The following is a 15,616-nucleotide window of genomic DNA, read 5'->3' as shown; positions in this document are numbered from 1 at the left end:
GATGAGATGCCAGGGGACTGGAGGATTTATTTCTCTGTTGTTTAAGAACGGCTGTAAGAATAAGCCAGGAAATTATGGGCTGTGAGCCTGATGTCCGTATTGAGTAATTTACTGGTAAGTATTGTACAGGACTGCATATATATCTGGATAGACAGAGCTTGATTAGGGATAGTCAAGATGGCTTTTTGTGTGGTAGGTCATGTCTAACCAATCTTACAGAATCTTTCAAGAAAGTTACCAGGAAAGATGAGGTTGTAAATCTAAATGTCCTAAAAGAAGAGGACTGAGAATGGTGGTAGGTGGGCGCATCTCTGACTGGAGGCCAGTGACTAGTGGCATGCTGTATGAATTAGTGCTGGGTCTAATGATGTTTGTCATTTATATCAGTGATTTGGATGATAATGTGGTAAACTGGATCAACAGATTTGTGGATGACATCAATATTGGGAACATAGTGGACAGTGAGGAAGGCTATCAAAGCTTGTAGCAGGATCTGGATCAGCTGGAAAAATGGACTGAAAAATGGCAGGTGGAATTAAATGTAGACAAGTGTGAGGTGTTGCACTTTGGAAGTAAAACCAGAGTAGGACTTGCATGGTGCACGGTAGAGCACTGAGGAGTGCAGAAGAACAGAGGGATCTGGGAATACAGATCCATTATTCTTTGAATGTGGCGTCACAGGTAGATAGGGATGTAGAAAGAGCTTTTGGCACAGTGGCCTTTTGTAAACCAAAGTATTGAGTACAGGAGTTGGATGTCACGTTGAAGTTGTATAAGACATTGACGATGCCTAATTTGGAGTAATGTTTGCAATTTTCTTCACCTATCTACAGGAAAGATGTATCAATGAAGTTTGAAAGATTGCAGGGAAAATTTACAAGGGTGTTGCCGGGACTTGTGGAACTGAGTTATATGAGGAAAAACTTAAATAGTTTAGAACTTTATTTCTGCAGCATACGACAATGAGGGGAGATTTGATAGGGGTGTACTAAATTATGAAGGGTATAGATAGGGTAAATGCAAGGAAGCTTTTTCCGCTGAGATTTGGTGAGACTAGAACTAGATGTTATGGGTTAAGGGTGAAAGGTGAAATATTTAAGGGGAACTTGAGGGGGAACTTCTTCATTCAGAGGGTGGTGAGAGTGTGGAATGAGCTGCCAGTGAACGTGTTGGATGGATGTTTGATTTCAGCATTTAAGAGCAATTTGGATAACATAAGAAATAGGAGCAGGAGTAGGCCATCTGGCCCGTCAAGCCTGCTCCGCCATTCAATAAGATCATGGCTGATCTGACCGTGGACTGAACTCCACCTACCTGCCTTTTCCCCATAACCCTTAATTCCCTTACGATGCAAAAATCTATCCAACCCTGTCTTAAATTTATTTACTGAGGTAGCCTCCACTAATTCAATGGGCAGAAATTTCCACAGATTCACCACTCTTTGGGAAAAAACAGTTCCTCATCTCTGTCCTAAATTTACTCCCCTGAATCTTGAGGCTATGTCCCCTAGTTCTAGTCTCACATACCAGTGGAAACAACTTTCCTGCCTCTATCTTATCTACCGTAATCTATCCCTTTCATAATTGTATATGTTTCTATAAGATCTCCTCTCATCCTTCTGAATTCCAGTGAGTATAGTCCCAGGCGACTCAATCTCTCCTCATAGTCTAACTCCTCATCTCTGGAATCAACCTGCTGAACCTCCTCTGCACTGCCTCCAAAGCCAGTTTATGCTTCTTCAAGTAAGGAGACCAGAACTGCATGCAGTACTACAGATGCGGCCTCATTAGTACCCTGCACATTTGCAGCATAACCTCCCTGCTCATAAATTCATTCACTCTAGCAGTGAAAGACAACATTCCATTGCCTTCTTAATAACCTGCTGCACCTGCAAACCAAATTTTTACGATTCATACACGCACACTCCCATATTCTTTTTGCACAGCAACCTGCTGTAATCTTTTACTATCTAAATAATAGTCTGATCTTTCATTTTTCTTTCCAGAGTGGATGACCTCACTTTTGCCAACATTATTCTCCATCTGCCAGACCCTTGCCCACTCACTTAACCCATCTATATCTCTCTGGAGACTACATATCCTCTGCAAAATTTGCTTTTCCAAGTACATGGATGGAGCAATGAGTATTATGGTCAGGGTGCAAGTCGATGGGACTAAGCAGAATAATAGTTCGGAATGGATTAGATGAGCAGAATGGCCTGTTTCTGTGCTGTGCTATGACTGTAACAAAGTTCCTGCAAATGTTTTACAGACAATGAAGAATTTCAATAGAAATCAAGTTCTGGCTGCTATTCAGTAAGCACAGCATATGCTTAGCAAAAGTTTAATTTTATTTTAAAGAAAATATCTTGGGTCAGCTTCATTAATTGGGTTGTTTTGGTAGTACATTGGAATTGGCTGCATACTGTTAAAATTGGTTTCTTTGTTCTCTCCGCCAAAGGGAGAGATTTTAAAAAAATAATCCTCGTGTAAATTGAATCTAAAGCAAAGATGGTGTTGTTTGGATAAGTACATGAATGGGAAGGGTATGGAGGGCAACATTTGTGGAGAGAGGAAGCAGTTGACATTGTACCAATTCATTACCATCTGTTGAGCTGTTTATTTACCAAGAGGTAAGACAACAGTGCATTTCTCTAGAGCCCGCTTTGGTGATGTGCTGAGATATTATGTTGATGCCTCCTGTAGGCATGTACTGAAACATCAATATTTAATGTGTGGAGGAGGAGGGTTGAAAACACCAGGGATCAGGAATGAGGGTAGGTTTCTGGTTGGAACTGGGGTGTGAAGAAGTGTGACAAACTGGAAGTTACAAATGAAAGTTAAAGGAAGGGTTGACCACTGTATGTCATTGGTCTCAACCTTACATTCAATGCCAGCAAGACAAAGGAGCTGATTGTGGACTTCAGGAAGGGAAAGTTGAGGGAACACCAACCTGTCGGCATTGATGGGTCAGTGTAAAAAGGGTTAGTGACTTCAAGTTCATGGGTGTCAAAATCTTAGAGCGTCTGCCCTGGGCCCAACACATTATACAATCATGATGATGGCACAACAGCAGTTCTACTTCATTGGGACTTAGAGGAGATTTGGTGTGTCACAAGGACTCTTGCAACTTTCTACAGATTTACAGTGAAGATTGTCTGACTCATTGCATCACAGCCTGGTGTGGAGCCTCCAATACATAGGTCTCGAGGCTACAGGGAGTTGTAGACTCAACCAGTTCCAGCATGGGCACAACCCTCCTGCCACTGAGGACGTCTTAAGGAGGCGGTGCCTCATGAAGGTAGCATCCATCATGAAGAAGACGAATGCAATGTTGGCATTCATTTCTAGAGGTATAGAATATAAGAGCAGGGATGTGATGTTGAGGCTCTATAAGGCACTTGTGAGACCACACTTGAAGTATTGTGTGCAGTTTTGGGCTCCTTATTTTAGAAAAGATGTACTGACATTGGACAGGGTTCAGAGAGGATTCACGAGAATGATTCCAGGAATGAAAGAGTTATTGTACGAGGAACGTCTGGCAGCTCTTGGGCTGTATTCCTTGGAGTTCAGGAGAGTGAGGGGGGGATCTCATAGTAACATTCCAAATGTTAAAAGAACTGTACAGATTAGATATGGTAAAGTTATTTCCCATGTTAGGGGATTCTAGGACAAAAGGGCACGACTTCAGGATTGAAGGACACCCTTCTAGAACAGAGATGTGGAGAAATTACTTTAGTCAGAGGGTGGTAAATCTGTGGAATTTGTTGCCACGAGCAGCTGTGGAGGCCAAGTCATTGGGTGTTTTTAAGGCAGAGATAGGTAGGTTCTTGATTAGCCAGGGCATCAAAGGGTATGGGGTGAAAGCAGGGGAGTCGGGATGACTGGAAGAATTGGATCAGCCCATGATTTAAAGGGAGAGCAGACTCAATGTGCTGAATAGTTTACTTCTGCTCCTAATGACACTCTCCATCTGGGACATGCCTTTTTCTTGTTACTGTCAATAGAGAGGAGGTACATGAGTCTGAAGACCCACACTCAAATTTAAAAAACAGCTTCCTGTCCTCTGTCATCCGATTTCTGAATGCTCCCTGAATATCTCCCCATTATTTGTCTTTTGCCCTATTTATTTATTTTTGTATTTTATAGTAATTTTTATGTCTTGCAACAAAGCAACAAACTTTATAATGTAAACTCAGTGGACTGAATAAAAATAAGTTCCTTGTTCCAAGAGAATACTTATTTTTCAAGGATAAGGGCATATATGAAATGAATGTATTTTGTCTGTAGAACACAATGGAGAAATTGTCACAATAGCAAGACCTAAATAACTGAACTTGTCAATTCTTGACAACTAATTGCAATATAAATAAGCTATATAATTTCCCATGTCAAAGCAATCACTATATTTTTTATAATGCTTTTAAGATTCTATCTTGTTTCCAGTAGAATGTAGTTTGGGAAGAATACTCAGTTTGAGTGGATATGTGTGAGATTGTATGTGTGAGAGAGATTTCTGTTTTTATCATCTGATTTAATGTTTTACAACTGTTCTCGTTTGTTTTGGGAAAGAGAAGTGCAAAAGGAAAATGTTTATCAAGCTCATTGCTGCTAAGGACAATTGGGTAATGCAGATACTGGTTTTTCTGTGTCATATCTGATGACCTAATCTCTTGTGTAGTATTGTTTTTCTTCACGCTGATGATGCAGCCAAAAGTGCATAATTTTGCAAGAAAATGTTTTGATGTTTTAAAGATTCTTCCCAAACTACATTTTCCTGCAAACAAGATAGAATCTTAAAAGCATTATAAACATATAGTGATTGTTTTGACATGGGAAATTATATAGCTTATTTATATTGCAATTAGTTGTCAAGAATTGACAAGTTCAGTTATTTAGGTCTTGCTATTGTGACAATTTCTCCATTGTGTTCTACAGACAAAATACATCCATTTCGTATATGCCATGGTCTGAAGAATAAATACCGTATTGCAATATCACAAGAGGCCTCTTAGCTCCCCAACTGTCTCAATTTTAATTTCACTTCATGGCCCCCTGCTATTGTCACAAATCCCTTAGGAGCTTAAGCAATCAGTCATGGGTTTAAAATGAACAACCAACCATTCTTCCCTAGTAGAATTATTTAAGTGCACATCTGAAAAGATAGGCTTTAATATGTTAGTAACAACTCAAACAACCCATTTTGTTTTCAATTTCTTGATATTTGGCTTTAGTGGCAAGGTCAGCCGCTGAACCTGCAGAAAAGTTGGCAGTAAACTGCCACCATCTAGTCTTGCAGTCCTTCTGGTTACGGTTTTCCCACAAGCCTGCTGGGAAGATTTAGACCCCATGATCTTGCGGGATCATCAATCTTTTTCCAAGTCACAATAGTTTGCAACTGGGGCAGGTGGGGGTGTTTGGAACCCTGGTGGAAATGTTGTAAGTGATAGCAGGGTACCTCGGGTGAATAACTGCAGTACGTTTTGTAGATGGCACCACACTCCTGTGGAAGTTTAGGATTGTGGTTGGGTTGGCAATCAAGTGGGCTGTTTGCTCCTAATGGAGTCAAGCAGCTCTATTGTTTTGGAAATGTGTTCTTCTAGGCAAATGGAAAGCATTCCATCACAACCATGTACATGCTGTAAAGCCTTGATATCAGGGGATTACTTGTCCATCTTGCGACAGATGGCATCTGACTTCTTATTATAGTCACAGGATTTACTGGCATGGCTAGTTGTATTTCTGGTTGTTGATCATTACCTGGTTGTGGTGTGATCATTTTTTGTCAGGCTAACCCTGAATGGTATCCTAGTCATGACGCCTGTATGCAAGACATACTGGAGACTTGAAAAGAATTGAACATTGAATTAGCTGAAGATGGTTGTGCCTAGGAAACAGTCCTGAGGATCTCTTGCAGTGTAGTCCTCATACTGAGATGGTAGACCACTGAAAATCACACTCATTTTCCTGTCTGGGATGGACTCTGTGTTCCTCTCGAGGTACATTGAACGGTTTTACCAGGCTTACCTGATGTGTGGTCACATCTACCTAGATGTCAAGAGCAGCCTCTTGCTTCACCTCTGAAGATCAACTAGTTTGATCTACCTGCTTTCAGTGAATTCAGTTGGCTCTTTAATTGGTCACAACCAGCTGTGGTAGATCTGTAGGGCTTCAATCTGACTGACTGGTTGAGAGATCACGTACCTGCATGCATATAGTCCTGACTGGTATCTTCCCCAGATTGGCATCTCTTTGCTTTAGGTGTATCAGATGAAGATCTCATCCCACTGAACCGGGATTATTCTGTGTTTTTTTTTGTATGGTAGAAGAGAGATCCTGGGCCCTGAGGTTACAGATTATGGTAGTGTACATGTCTGCTACTGATTGTCTATGTCACTTCTTACATTTTGAGGTACCAGATTAGTTCTGTATCACTCCTATTTAGTACAGTTTTTGTATCTCTTAGAACAGGTACCGGAATGTAGAGTAACTTTATGTCTGAGGCAGCATCTATGGAAGGAAATGGGCAGTTGACATTTTGGCCCAGATGAAGGGCCTCAACTTGAAGCATTGACAGTCCATTTCCCTTCACAGATTCTGTCTGTCTGGCTGAGTTTATCCAGCAGTTTGTCTTTATGGACGACAGGGCTAGAAAAAAAAGATAAAACTCATGAGATGCAACGAAGAGTGGCAATTGTAACCAAATTTGCAACGGAAAGAAATGAGCAACGTTTGAAATGTTACTGGATGGCTGTTACCAGGCGGGGTTTCACAGCTTTCATTTCTTAGCTGCTTACTATAAATTAGAACATTTCAAAATGTAAGGGGAATGATGGAAAAAGTGCATCAGTGATACAATAATTGGCAACATGGTTGAAAACTAGGAGGAATACACATTAACCAGGCGGATGCAGTAAATTGTTGTGAGACACAATGATTTGGAATGCCTGTGGATAGGCCTTAAGTATAGCTAGCAAGGCAGGTCATAAAAAAGTAATTTAAAAAGACATCAGATGTTTTCCTTTATTAGTCGAGTGTTAAATATAAACGGGGAGCTTATGCTGAAATTGTATGCAACACTTGCTAGGTCACAGCATGGGTATGTGTACTGTTCCGATCACCATATTGGAGGGGGTGTAGAGGAGATTTATGAGCATGTTGGCAGTACTGTAAAATATTATCAAAAGGAAAGATTGGATAAGCTAGGCTTACTATTTTTAGGGGAAAAGAAATAGATTAAGGGAAATGTATAAAATAGAAAGGCCTTGACGCAACAAAAAAAGTGACCTATTTTCCTTCGGAGAAGGGTCAAAAACCAAGAAGTGCAGATTTAATGTTATTGCCAACCTGATTTGGATTGGGGTTGAGAAGGGGGGAAGAAAAGGAATCACTCAGCTATTGTTAGCTGACTTGCGATCTGAATGAGTGGTAAAGGTAGAAATACTCCTTACATGAACACTTACAGAGCCGTAACCTGAAGTTGAGTGAACTCGGCCTTTTCTCCTTGGAGCGAAGGAGAATGAGAGGTGACCTGATAGAGGTGTACAAGATGATGAGAGGCATTGATCGTGTGGATAGTTGGGAGGCTTTTTCCCAGGGCTGAAATGGTTGCCACAAGAGGACACTGGTTTAGGGTGCTGGGGAGTAGGAACAGAGGAGATGTCAGGGTAAGTTTTTTACTCAGAGAGTGGTGAGTGCGTGGAATGGGCTGCCGACAACGGTGGTGGAGACGGATATGATAGGGTCTTTTAAGAGGCTTTTAGATAGGTACATGGAGCTTAGTAAAATAGAGGGCTATAGGTAAGCCTAGTAATTTCTAAGGTAGGGACATGTTCGGCACAACTTTGTGGGCCAAAGGGCCTGTATTGTGCTTTAGGTTTTCTATGTTCCTATGTAACTAGTTCTGGAAGGTGGAATTTCATTGTATGGTGGTTCTCAGTATGAGATGTCTTCAGGTGAACAGATTTTCCTGTCATTAACTTCCAGAAAAATCAATGCGTGGAGAATTTTAGAGTTTGGACCCACGAATGGTGCAGCTTTACTGACCTCCTTTATGTCATGAGCAGTTATAAATGTAATACTTGAGCTCCAAGTTGGAGTTGGGTAGATATTTGGCTGTTATTAGAAATGGGATGGAATATAGCACTGGATGGACTTTGAAACAAGGATATGAACTTCAAAGTTTAGATTTTGCAATATCTTTATCAAGCCTGAGGGTTACAAACATATTAATGAGGGTTTCATCAGCAGTTGTGGTAAGAGGCAAGGAGAAGTAGGAAATGTTTGGAAATAACCAGTAATACGGATTGTAGTCAGACACTCTTACATGTAATATTGGCACAATCGGAGTGGAATGTTTCCAAACTAGTCCAGGGTTTAGGGATGTTTAACTGAAGGCTCAGCTATGTAATTGCTTTGTGATCTTTTTGCTGGTTTAAAGTTCGATTCTCCTCGACTTTGATTGTAGCTGCAATGCACCCCAAGCCTTCAGGATAAATTTGCTGGTTCCAGAATGTTCTTTAAGTGGAATTTATTTTTTGTCATTGATGGATGCAATTTGGCAATTGTTTTGCATGTTTCACAGTTGCCAATGTCATATCAATCGAGAGGATGGGTATAGGTTTTTTCTGCTTCTATATTAGGTCCGGGGGAAGGTGCAAAATGATCCTCTTTCATTGCTGAATTTGTTTACAATTATGCAAATGATTTTCCGTTGAAACATGAACTGTGACCTAACCAGTGTAGCTTCAAGGGCAATAAAAGCAGAAAATGTGGGAAATTTACTATGAGCAGCAAGTCAGGCCATTCCTGTTGGAAGACGAGCTGACTTAATGTTTCAGGTAGAAGACTGGCAGAATTCTTTTACCGAAGGTTGAATGTAGTTGAATATTTGCTTGTGGTTTGGTAGAATCATGTTATGCTACTTTAAAGTGTGGTAAGGAAGAAGGATAGCAAGTGGGATGGCATAACACTTGAAATGGCTCCAGAAGAAGTTGGGGGGGGGGGTGGGGGGGAAGATGAGAGGCAGAATTATGAACTTGGAGTCCTTTGGATGCTTTGTTGGTCACTCCTGCACTGGCAATACCCAGTGACGTTTTGTGGGCTGCTCATAAAACTCTTAGATACAGTTCTGAACTACTATCACTGCAATCTGGATTCTGTAATTTTCCTTTATTGTCTTCTGCAACTTGATTGTCCTTCTTTCTTTGTGTGCAGTTTTTCATTGGTTCTATTGTTTTTTAGTATTTACTGTGAATGCCCTCAAGAAAATGTATCTCAGGGTATATGGTAACATATATGTACAAGGGGTGATTGATACATTCTTAGCCTATAGGGTAGAAGGAGTCAATTTTAGAAAACCTAGCACATTTATTTTTCAACATTGTCCCCTTCTACATTTACACACTTAGTCCAGTGGTCGTGGAGCATACGGATCTTGGACCTCCAGAAAGTGTCCACAGCAGGGGTGCTTGATAAGTTTGTGTAACTCATCTCCTTCTACCTTAGGCCATGGACTTATCAATCACCCCCCCCCCCCGATGAGTTATTAACTTCAAACTTTCTGTGTAATCACTCAAAGAGTTGACCTGCATGTGCATGTAACGAGAGCCGTATAATTCATCTCCTTCTACCTTAGGCCACGAACTTATCAAGCACCCCTGCTGTGGACACTTTCTGGAGGTCCAAGATCCGTATGCTCCACGACCACTGGACTAAGTGTGTAAATGTAGAAGGGGACTATGTTGAAATATAAATATGCTAGGTTTTCTAAAATTGACTCCTTAGGCCACGAACTTATCAATCACCCCTCGTATATTGGTAATACACTTAGTTTGAACTTTGAATAGGTAATCACAAATTGTGTAGTTGTAAGAAATGTGGTTTCACCTTTGCTTACAATAAATACAACAGTTGATTAGAAGCCTCTGAGTTAGCAGCTGTGTTAACATAAGTGTCGAACAGCAGGATATTCTGTCATTTTATTCTACCTCCCTGATAACTTAATTGGGTCTGGAGTGGGCTGAAGTTGCAAGTCACATCTGGTACTCAAAAAATGCTGTGATACAATTACACGGCAAGAAAGTTAACTTGCCTAACTGTGATAATATCTAAGAATGACTGAATGAAAGCCAAATGGAAGATACTGCAAATGACATCATGCTGTTCACATGATGAAAGGGCACTTGCATTGCAAATGACAGGCAAAATGACAAACGTTTTTTTCGGGTTAACTTGAGTTAAACATGTGAAAAGTGCTATCTTGGTTGGATAATGTATTTTAGCTACTTGTTAAGGAATTTGGACTCTTTTTACCTTGAAATAGCATTATTATTTCACTAAATCATCAGATAAATTATAAGATGGCAGTAAATCTGTAAAATATTAACCTTGCAAAAGGCATCTGACAAGCTGGGCTTCCCTCTTGCTTCCTGCAAATTGTGAAAATGATGTCTTTCTGCCATTGAAATTCTGCTTCTCTTTTCCCACCTTCTTCCAATGTTGTTTGAAATAATTGAAAATTGGTGTCTTTCTCAGTCCTACTATTCAGATAAGCTTCTAAAATGCTTATCATATGCGTGTTTACACCAGTGGGAAGGAAGGTGGCCAAACAATGATATATAATTAGTTGAATGGACCAGTGGACTAGGGTTAACTACACACAAAATAAAGACATGGCAATGGGGCCTCCCCTTTCAATCCATCTGTTGTCATAGGGTAAAAGGTCGCAGACTGGCTATACCACATCATCTGAATTCCAAGGTGAACTCTGATATGTTAATCCAATAACTGAAATAATGTTCCATTATGGTATCACATCTTACCACAGGAAGATGCATTCCACTTTCAGGACTGGTGGATGAGAAATACATTTCCTGGGCACTGGGGTAGAGGCCTAGCATTTTGTTTTCAGGTGTAAGAGCAGTGAAGTGGTACAAGAAATTCAAGATTCCTGAGTGTGCAGATAAGAGGTGCTGTTGAACCCAAACTTCTTTGCATTCCGATTGTCGCATTGACATTTGCAGGAATGATTCTTGTTTTTCTTTGACTGGAACACTGGTCTTTTTTTTCTTTGTTTTATTTTAAAAGGTGAAATGATCTACTTTGGAATTAAGACTTTGGATGTTGAGATCATGTCTTATGTTGTTTACATCTCTGGAAAAATCTCAGTTGATAATGCCATGCAAATATTTATGCATCTTTCTGGGGCAGGGCTGTGGCCTACGCTCGCTCATTGAGGCCAAATGTAGGGTACTGATCTCACTGGCCTCTGAGAACTGATGTCAGCTTGTAAAATGTGAAAGGCCTTCCTCAAAATGCCTTGGCACCATTTGACACGATGCAATGGTGATGAAATGTCATAGATTTTTAGTTCCGTTTACATGTCTATCATTGAGAAGCATTTAAAAATTCTTAACTTATGAAATTAATTGTAAAGTTATGTGTTTCAATGTACTTTCCACTTAATGAACAAAAATCATTAAAAAGGATCCAGTGCTAAAAATAATAACTTTTCTATTACCTAAACTGAGATTTCTCCTCTGAATCATTTGGAATCTCTGAGGCAAAGCCAGCTTTGATTGGAGAAGTAATGATGAACTAGTGGGAACTCCCAGCAAGGCTGCAGTTCATTAATAGACAGCAAGTAGAGTCTGTCTCTACGCAATCAAGTCTGCTTGCTGCAGTTCTGCTTTTGCCCAGCCCTTACATCTGTTGGTGACTGACAGCCACAGCTGTTGGTGTAAGCAAGGAAGTTGTCAATGGGTTTGGCCTGAAACAAAATTGTGTGATAGCATTGGAGTCAGTCCAAAGGAGGTTCATCAGGTCAATTCCTGGGATGAGATGAGATGGCAGACAGTTTGGGTCTGATTTCTTGGAGCTTAAAGAATGAAGGGTAATCTTATTCAAACATATAACACACTAAGGGACCTTGACAGTGTATGTTGAATTGTTTCCACTAGTGGGAAAGTTGTGAATAAGGGAACTGGCTACAAGTCAATTATTTAAAACTGAGGCATGTAGAAATTTCATCTCTTAGAGTTCGTAAATTTCTGAAATTCTCTGTCCCTGAGGGTGCTGGAGATATATTTAATGTAGCAACAGATTAATATTTGAAAAATTGAGGATGGTGCACAGATTGAAACCAGCATAGATCAGCAGAGATTACATTGAATTGTGGGTCAGCTTTGAAGGACGTGGTGGTCCACTCCTACTTTCTTATGTGAAATATGATCCATTTTCCTGTGCTTCTCCTGGTTGTTGTATACTGTATTGCATGTTAGTTCTTTCCCTTGGGGTTAACTTCACTGAACATCTTAACCCGTTTAGAAATGGCATACATCATTGTAACTTCGTTATGTATTAAAAAGCATCAGGTCCTGGGGCAGGAAAGAAACTTTAACGAAAACCCAGACAGATGGTTCAAAGTGCAGTTGAATGAGAAGTTAACTCTCATGGACAAACACAATAAATTAACGACAGTGAAAGAAGAAATTATGTAACAAAGAGTGTTTTAGTTTGAGAAATGAAGCTTAGTTTGTTAAAATAACAGCACTGAATTAAGCTACAAATCAAGAGCATTTAAAACTATGTTGAGTTCAGCCCTTTGGTACTTGCTTTTGGCTAAAGGATTATAAAATGAAAGGAGGAGGAAATGGAACTGAGAAGTGTCTGCACTTTTTGCAATAGTTAATGATGTAAGCGACAATTCTAGCAAATGGATTTACATCAGAATCAATCTTGGTGAAGAGAAATCACAAAAAAAGCAGCTTCGGAGTCCTGGCATTTTAAGAAATCTCTCTTTCCTGAATGTTGCACCTCATCTCAAACTTTGCAGGAGTGGAGATAATCTTTGGAAGTAATGAGAAACTATTTAACTTCTGGCAAATAACACTCCAGCATCTGCAGTTGAGCTGCTTTATGTAGATGACCCGTGTACAGTCGACCCTCCTTATCTGCGGGGGATTGGTTCCAAGACCCCCCCCCCGCGGATACCAAAAATCACGGATGTTCAAGTTCCTTATTTAATCTGGCTCAGTGCGGTGATTATTAGGACCCAGCGGAACCCCGGACTTTATTTAACATGCTCAGTGCGGTGGACGTTAGGACCTGGTGGTGCAGCTCTGAATCCGCAGTGTTTCTGTTCACAAAAATAATCACGATCACTATGGAAAATAAGGTGGAAGTAATAAAGCGATCGGAAAGAGGTGAAACGCCATAGATCATTGGAAAAGCGTTAGGCTATAGTCGGTCAATGATCGGAACAATTTTAATGGAGCATGTGAAAGGCCCTGCCCCAATGAAAGCTACAATTATTTCTAAGCAACGCAGTGGTTTAATTATTGAAATACATACGTTTCTTAAGGGTTTTATATGCATAGAAAGGTAAAATATGTATGATATATGTCTAACTGACGCTAATTAATACTGGATGTCTCTATTCTGACTTCAAATCCGGCTTAAAGACGGACTCAGGAATGGAACTCGTTCATAATCCAGGGACTGCCTGTACTTTTAAATCATTTCTAGATTACTTCTAATATCTAATACAACGTAAATGCTATGTAAGTAGTTGTTATGCTGTATTGCTTAGGGAATAATGACAAGAAAAAATAGTCCGTACATTCTCAAATAATGAGTGTTGGAGAGAGAACTTCTGGGTTTTCCCGATCCGCGGTTTGTTGAATCCGCACATATGGAGGGCTGACTGTACTTGCAAGTGCTTGGAAGTCGAACTCCAATACACTGTAGACTATTTGAGTGAAGGGTTTGTGAGGGTAATCTTTGCACTCAATATCTGTAAGGCAAATAATCAGCTAACCTGTCCTCATTTTCCAAATCTCCATTCTCATTAAATGTTTATGTTGAGAGTCAGGAGATCGTAGACCACTTCTTGTTTCTTCGGCAACACCTCTCGGCAAAGCTAGATATTGATGATGAAATTCAGCATATATTTGTTGTGCGATGGCAGTCTTTATACAATAGAGAGGAAAGATGTTTTGATGCAGAACTTGTTATTTAGTGGACAATGATTCCTGCCTTCCAATAACCTTCTGCAACGAGAAATGACTACAGCAAATTTCACAATGGATTGGAAACTACTAACATTGTCATGGTAAAATCCCCTACATTTGCAGGGTGAATAAATCAATTAATATCAGTACCCTTTTCCAAGTCAACATCCATCCCCAGCATTGAGTCTGTCATTAGACTTTACAGCATTTGGAGTTTTAAAAAAATTCCTATCAGTCCATTGGACAGGTCATTTTGTTTGTAAGCCTGACAGATACTATTTTTTTCTTAGCCCTGTCATGGAGAAAGGTTATTGGAAAGAGAGATGAAACAGTTCAAGGATGTGGTCGAAGCTTCCTTATTTTTTTTTTAAAACAAACAACATCTTCCCCATCACTCCTCTCAATTCTTGGGAATTCCTGGCCTATAGCTACTAGATTCAGCAAAGAAACATCTGGGCTGATAGTGAAGATGTCCAGTACATAGAAGACCAGCATATTGGCAGAAGGGGTGTACCACAAAATGTCCCACCTACTTTCCGGTTAGGCTCCTTCTTCCTCATCTGAGGGAAGCAGTCTCATCAATTACCTTGGGACTCTCAAAACCAGAGTGGAAGCAAGTCACCCTCAATTTCCTAGTAAGAGTTAATAATGAGAGGTGTTAAATATTCCTGTTGATAATTTTCCTCATTCCCTTGTCATTATACAAGGCTGAAGAAGCATGTAAACGGGACACTATGATGTGTGGAATTCATGTGGTTTTGGTGTTTAATTTTTGAGTACAGCAGTTTGTTTTTGGCAGCTGAAAGTTGCCTTTGTGGTATTACAGCCACAAAAGCTCTTTGAGAGTGTTTTCCTTGTGTTTGTGCATCACCATGGAACAGATGAAAACTTCAGCAGTTGAAAGAACAGAAGAGGTCATGGCTTTCCCTAAGCCAGCTGTGTGTTGCCTGATTAAAATTAATATTGCTGGCTAAAAGAGCGAATTACACTTAAATTATTGTGGAGCTGCGTGGAATTAATTGCAGAGTTTCACATTGGCTGATTACTTTTAATGGATAAAGGCCAGGATTGCATCACATTTAGTGAAGAGTTTGGCTTATTAGAGTTTGTCATTTTAGTGTGAGCTTAATTCTGAATTATTCGTTACAGGATATTTAGATTTCCAAGAGGTATGTACAGTCTTTGAAAATCTACTAGTTCATATTTTAGGCCAGTGGGTTTGCATTGTTCCAAAATATTACATCAAATGAAATGCACTCCATAACTTTGACTTATTGCACAGTCGTTTTATTAATATTAATTTATCATCAAATGGTGGGTTTTTACAGTTGGCCATGGAAGTAGATTATTATTGACATTTAACTGTCATCTGGGATAGCAAATCTTCCCGTTGAAGGCTCTGCAGCAATGAATTAGAAAATTGCTTTTGGGAAAACAGATATGGTTCTGTTTTCAGGTGCAAAGACCAAATTAATGTGGTAGAACGACAGCACTCTGGAATAAAGCAGCAGTCAATTTGAAGCTGAAAGCTACTGTTTTAAAATGGAAATGTTAATCTTTCTGGTGTTATGGGGAAGTGAGGATGATGGATGGAGAAATAATCAA

The 15,616-nt window shown here is 39.9% G+C and overlaps 1 protein-coding gene across 3 annotated transcripts in view; it reads left to right on the top strand.

Moving 5' to 3' along the window:
- ergic1 (endoplasmic reticulum-golgi intermediate compartment 1) overlaps window positions 1-15,616 on the top strand; it is an 86,403-nt gene that overhangs the window by 14,528 nt on the left and 56,259 nt on the right. The gene's annotated exons all lie outside the window — the stretch shown is intronic.

The sequence above is a fragment of the Hemitrygon akajei genome, chromosome 15 (assembly GCF_048418815.1).
Source record: "Hemitrygon akajei chromosome 15, sHemAka1.3, whole genome shotgun sequence".
Lineage (NCBI taxonomy): Eukaryota > Metazoa > Chordata > Chondrichthyes > Myliobatiformes > Dasyatidae > Hemitrygon > Hemitrygon akajei.
This window is presented reverse-complemented; position numbering and strand designations above follow the sequence as displayed.